The sequence below is a fragment of the Pectinophora gossypiella genome, chromosome 1 (assembly GCF_024362695.1).
Source record: "Pectinophora gossypiella chromosome 1, ilPecGoss1.1, whole genome shotgun sequence".
NCBI lineage: Eukaryota > Metazoa > Arthropoda > Insecta > Lepidoptera > Gelechiidae > Pectinophora > Pectinophora gossypiella.
In genome coordinates, this window is record NC_065404.1 from 3,373,393 (window position 1) to 3,379,392 (window position 6,000).

The window sequence follows — 6,000 nt, forward strand, 5'->3', positions numbered from 1 at the left end:
TACTATCGGGTGATGAGCTTGCAATATTCTAACCAAACTATGGAACACAAAGTGTTTTTATTATTATAAAATATCTTCTCAGATAATTAAATCTAGTCGAGAGACCAACGCCCTGACCACTAGATTACGTATGCCGTTAATGACAATGTGTGAAGTATTTATTAGGAGTAAAGAAAAATAAAATAAAGTGTGTTCATCTTCTCAATAATCTTATCGGAAAGCTACATAAGCTATCTTCGGGCGCATCAGCGTCGTGGCGGCTAGGAGTCGAAGCAGTCGCCATGGTCATCATCAATCTTATCATAAATCCGCCTTAGCGATTGCGTCTTGTCAAGGTCCTACATGATGAAAAAGAACAAGTTGAGTACCAGAATAAAATAAATTAGGCAGAAAGAAGGTATTAACGGAACTTTCTGGCAATAAATCATTTAGCCCGGTCCAAGAACTTAGTACTGTTGCGAATTTATTTATAATAAAGAACATTAAACTCGAAAGAAACAGTAAACTTGAAATAACTAAACATTAATTTAATGCATATTGAATGTAATAAAAACAAAAAGTTGATTAAAATTCAAAACTTATTCCAACTTTAAAAGTCACTCTTCACTCCAAACTAAACAACTGTAACCCAACTAAAAGTGAAGAAACAAATCATAAACGTTAACTTTAGAAGTAAATAATTAATAAGCGTATCATGCAACGCGCATTAAGTTACGTAAGTATAACTTTGAGCTCATCTTGACGACCATGGCAATGACCCTCAAATGCATTATGCCATTGCACTGTCGGCGCCGAAATTTGACCCGGCCCTGTGTTGCATCATGAACGGATTGCGGTATAAGCGAGGAGCGATTATGAAACTTGGCAAAAAAATATATGCAAGACATCTAGCACAATAGACACAAGATACAGAGATAAGGACAACAGATACAGAAAGGCACAACAGGCGGCCTTATTGCTCATGCAGAAATTTCTTTTAGGCAACCTTTGGATATAGGAAAATTTTGTACAAATATAATAGCGGGTTAGTGCATTCTAACATAATAAATAATTCAAATAACTACCTACAATAATAAGAACATTAATCTATCTGTATAATTAGATAGATCAAATCAAATCAAATATACTTTATTGCACAGAACTAAACAAAAATCAGACATAAAACTTGAATACAGTACAATTTGGGCAATAGATTAATGTTGACTATTAAATATAAATAAATAATTAAATATAATATCACTATGGAAGAAGGAAAAGATGACAGATAGTTTACATATAAGAATAGGAGTCAGAGTTCACAAAGTGGGCCTTAACTTGTCCTTAAGTATAAGATTTGATTACCTATATTTTTAAAAATATCACAGGAGGAAAAATAATTGGTGGAACAAATTGAAGGCAGACGTCGTGTTGCTTTGAAAAGAGACAGACAGATGGGAAATGTTACACCGACAAGAGCGTAGTTATTAGGTAATGTAAAGAAGCAATCTTGAACAGGGGCTTAGCCAAGTTGACAGTGATAAAAATGTATGGGATTGATATAATGTGACGAGTCAATCCCATACTTACTATAAGTACTTATTTTTGACACTATTATCGTGATAACCTTTGTAACTTGGCTCGGGCCCCTGGAGAATTGTTTAACTGCGAAAATGTAGTGGCTAATATGTTCAAAAGCTAAAAAGGATACATAATATGTTCCAGCAAAACCATTTGTAAGTAGTTTTATTATTGAATCATATTTTTAACTTAAAATAAGGGATGTTCATTATCATTTTAGGAATATTGTAGGTGACAATTTGCTTTGATATGGCCTTGTTAACCCCCTTGGTACCTAACTAATCGGTTTTTAAACATATGTATATTCTTAATGATAGGGGCAAAAATGTAATCGCCTCCGCTCATGTCTTGGGCTTTTGGAAGTTAAGCGATTATTTAGAGCAGTTAATTATAACTTGTTCGCAGATGGTTCGTGAAACTATAATGACTACCTTCAATGGTATTACCAACTTTAAGTTTAGGCTCAATTACAAAGTTCATTTATTCATTTCTTAGGAGGAAAGTTCCGGCAAGAAGTTTTTGGATTATTTGATTAAGTTTCGTCTTCTGTACAAAGGCTTTTTGTATTGATAATTCAAATGGAAATGATCTAAGTATTGCACATAATTCACAGAATGAACACCATGGTATAAGAAAACCAGGTATGCTCACAAGTGACAGCTAACATTTCAAGGTTAGCCCAGCTGACGTCATTCCAACCTGCGTTGCCATTTTGTAAAAAATAAATTACCTTCGATATTTACTTTGCAAGGAAATTTTGAAATTTAGAAAAATATTTAGTTAGTTTTAATGATTGGTCAGTAATTCTCTTAATTTTCAATAATAAAATTTACGTCCTTGGAGATACCAATTTAATTCAAATTCAAATTCATAAATATCTTTATTCAGTAGGTAACATAGTTACACTTTGAATTGTCAATGGTAACACATTGGTAAAACTTACGTCATCAAAGGGCTAGCAATCTTGCCAAAGGATTGAGAATACCTGGTCTTCTTATACCATGGACGATGTGACAGTGACAAATATGAAATTGACACTTTGACAATAGTTGTCCATGAATGTCATTATCAATATCACAGGGTTTTTTTTACAAAATGGCCGCATAATTCAAGGTATTTACTAATAGGTAGTACATTGTAGGTAATTCATTCTCTTTCAGTTTATAATGTAGGTAATTAAAACCATCAAAAATGACTGTTTCTTTTGGTCAGGTTTATTTTTTTATCCGACTTCGGCGAAAGCAAAAAGGCGGGTTATTTATCTTTATTGTGGAGTTCCCGGGACAGTGGCCCTCTCTTAAATCCGGTCCTGTATTGCTATGTATGCAGTAGTTTTAGGCGGATGAGACGTTCGTTATGTAAAAATTGACGATTCACAGTGTAACTATGTTACCTACTGAATAAAGATATTTTTTAATTTGAATTTATGCTTAGTTTAAATAGGCTAGTTTTCAACTAGTCAAATCAGTAACTTTTTACTTAACGTCATAATCACGAAATTACTATGGAATTTGTATGGAAAAGCACCCTGTGACGTCATATAAAAATGTGATAAAATGTCGTACTTATTATTACGTTTTTCTTTATTAAAATTCATAAGTACATAAATTTAATAAAAAAAATAAAATGTTTTTCGTTACTTTTTTTCGTTATTAAGTAATAATAATTTATCTTGAACCTAGTACACGACCCAATAAATTAGCAACAGGCCTCACTAGTCAAATAAGAAACCACAAAAATCTACTAAGTAATATCTCTAAATTACTTTTAATACCGCCCACGGAAGCGATATTTTTATTGCCAATACAACTGCTTATTAATCGTATGCTCATTTTAATTTAATTCCAATTAAAGCCATTCAAATGTTAAGCTTGGTAATAAAATTTGTCGTAATTGGATTTCGGCGGTAAATGTTTGGCGCCAAATGTTTCTAGGCATAGACATTTTTTTTTTGTTTTGGTTTTCCCCGAAGTGTAAGGCAAAGGGAACTATGCCCAAGCCATGTCTTACGTATTTTTTTCTTGATGATTAATGAAATGATGAAAGGTGATGATGATGAAACCTAAGCCCCCTACCTCGGAGTAGACTCCTACTCCGAACCCCAAACGAATTAACTCAAAAGTCCGCATAAACTTTCGAGTTATGAAGCGGCTTACTGCCACGAAGCGAAAATAGGCAGATCCACTTTGTTTATTGAATACTCCGATATAATAACACTCGCGAATGTCTTCCGACTAACTTAATGCGATCATTAACCACAAAACACCACTTCGTATTAATTATTTAGATTATTCAATGAAGAAAGCAACTGTCCCGTTCCCGTTTCCCGCCAAAAAGCCCTAGGCATAGACAACTTGACGAGTCTTTATGTTGACCATTATAAGTATTAATTAATAAAAAAATAAACTTGTAATAAGGGACTTTCCAGTCTTCGTTCACCAAAAACAATACAGATGGCGTTGTACAGCTTTAACGTGATAATTACCTATTTTCTCATTATTTGGGTACATAATTATTCCAAAATACAATGTAAAGGGAGAAGCATTATAAGAATAATTGTCGCTTGATATTTGGATCACATTATGTATAGAACTACGATGCTTCCTATATTGCTTCTGTTTATTTTGATCAGAATAATTATGGGTGGAAGATGTAATTGTGCCTGGGTGTAACAAAAAGGGTTATCATTTATACCCAGAAACAAAGACAAAAGATGCATAATGCCTGTTACCCATGAAATTCGAAAGTTAGCGCAATCTATATTGATTTTGAAGAACGTAGCCTGGAGAGTCCCCCATTATACGAAGCGAAATCGATCGACTTTTCGAATCGATTTTCGCCGTGCCAATGTCACATCTCTAATTTTCACTTTGACAGTTCTGTCTCCCGCGTGTAAAGATGTTATTTTAGAAGATTTTCTGTTCTTAAATACTAGTTTGTTGTGTTGAACTGTGCTTTCTACATAACTACTACTTAATTTTGAAAAGTAATCAATTTCACGAGATAAAGAAGAGTGAAGAGATAATGGGTCCTTGCCAAGCAGCGAGACAGGGTAAGCAAATTAGTATTCCATCTGCTTTTGATTCTGACATATTTCATGTTTATTCTTCGTACTTCTTCTTTTATACATTCTATTTGTAATTATGGTAACATGTCAATAGGTGGGCACATGACTCTTCTCATCATTCGGAGGGGATATGGAGCATCAACCACGCGCCTCAATTGAGGGTGGCTGAAGAAAACAATGTCCGAGCCAATAACAACAATTACTAAGGTATGTGTAGTTCACGTTACTTATCATCTCCATACCATTTTCCAGTTTCCACAGGGTTCGCTTACCTAACTTGAAGCTTTGACAATTTCGGTTTTAAACAAAAGCGACTGCCAGTCTGACCTTCCAACCCGCGTAGGGAAAACCAGCCCAATACAAATTACGTTTTAATCGAAACGTATTTCTCGGGAATGACATTTGACACTCACTGTGAGATTTCAAGGTCCAATAGCAGCACGGGCCTAAACCAAAGATTTTCGATATTTTTTTCGATTCATAACTGATTACCACGTGCTCGACGTTGAAGGAAAATATCGTGAGGAAACTCACATTCCCGAGAAATCCATTTTCGGAGGTACGTGACCTAACCTGTATTGGGCTGGTTTCCCCTTCGCGGGTTGGAAGGTCAGACAGGCAGTCACTTCTGTAAAAAACCGGTCCTATCAAATCTTCAGGTTAGGTAAGCGGATCCTGTGAAAAACGGGACAATTCTATGGAGATGAAGATTCGCATTTTATCCTCATTAGAACGATATACTTACCTACTCATTACTACGCCGTCTCATTCATAACTAAAGTCCATTCACAACAATAATCTACATAATAAATACGTGTATCGTTACGATGTTGCATCAGATGAGCTCATCGGTCGTTGACTCCATATGAGAGGTATCATCATCAAACCAGTTTTAGATGAGCTCGGACGTGATATACTTTCTCAAGAGGAATGAGGTCAGATAAAGTGGAAATTTGTGATAATAGGACTCGACAACTACGTTCCTTTCTTCCTAATATTATTATTATTTAGTACCAGACTTGCACCAATGAGTTGTTGATTTATCTTAAGTGCAGTTTTACCCACGACGGAACGGAGCAGGTATATGCGTTTAGGGTGAGAGATGTCTGATCGGTAATAGATATACTTAAGTACCTAAACAACGAATATGGATGTTTACAGTTATTTTCCTAACGTGTCTGTTTCTCGAAGATATACTTAAATGTAGCGATAATAATTTTACCATAATACATAACCGAGGAATATCCGTCGGGGGCTGCCATTAACCCAGCTAAAGTTTTTCTAGTGACGTGAATACAATTATTGAAGAATTGTAGATGTTTAACGACGACATAAAATACACTTATGAGTATGATTAAATTTTTGTTGAAATTTCA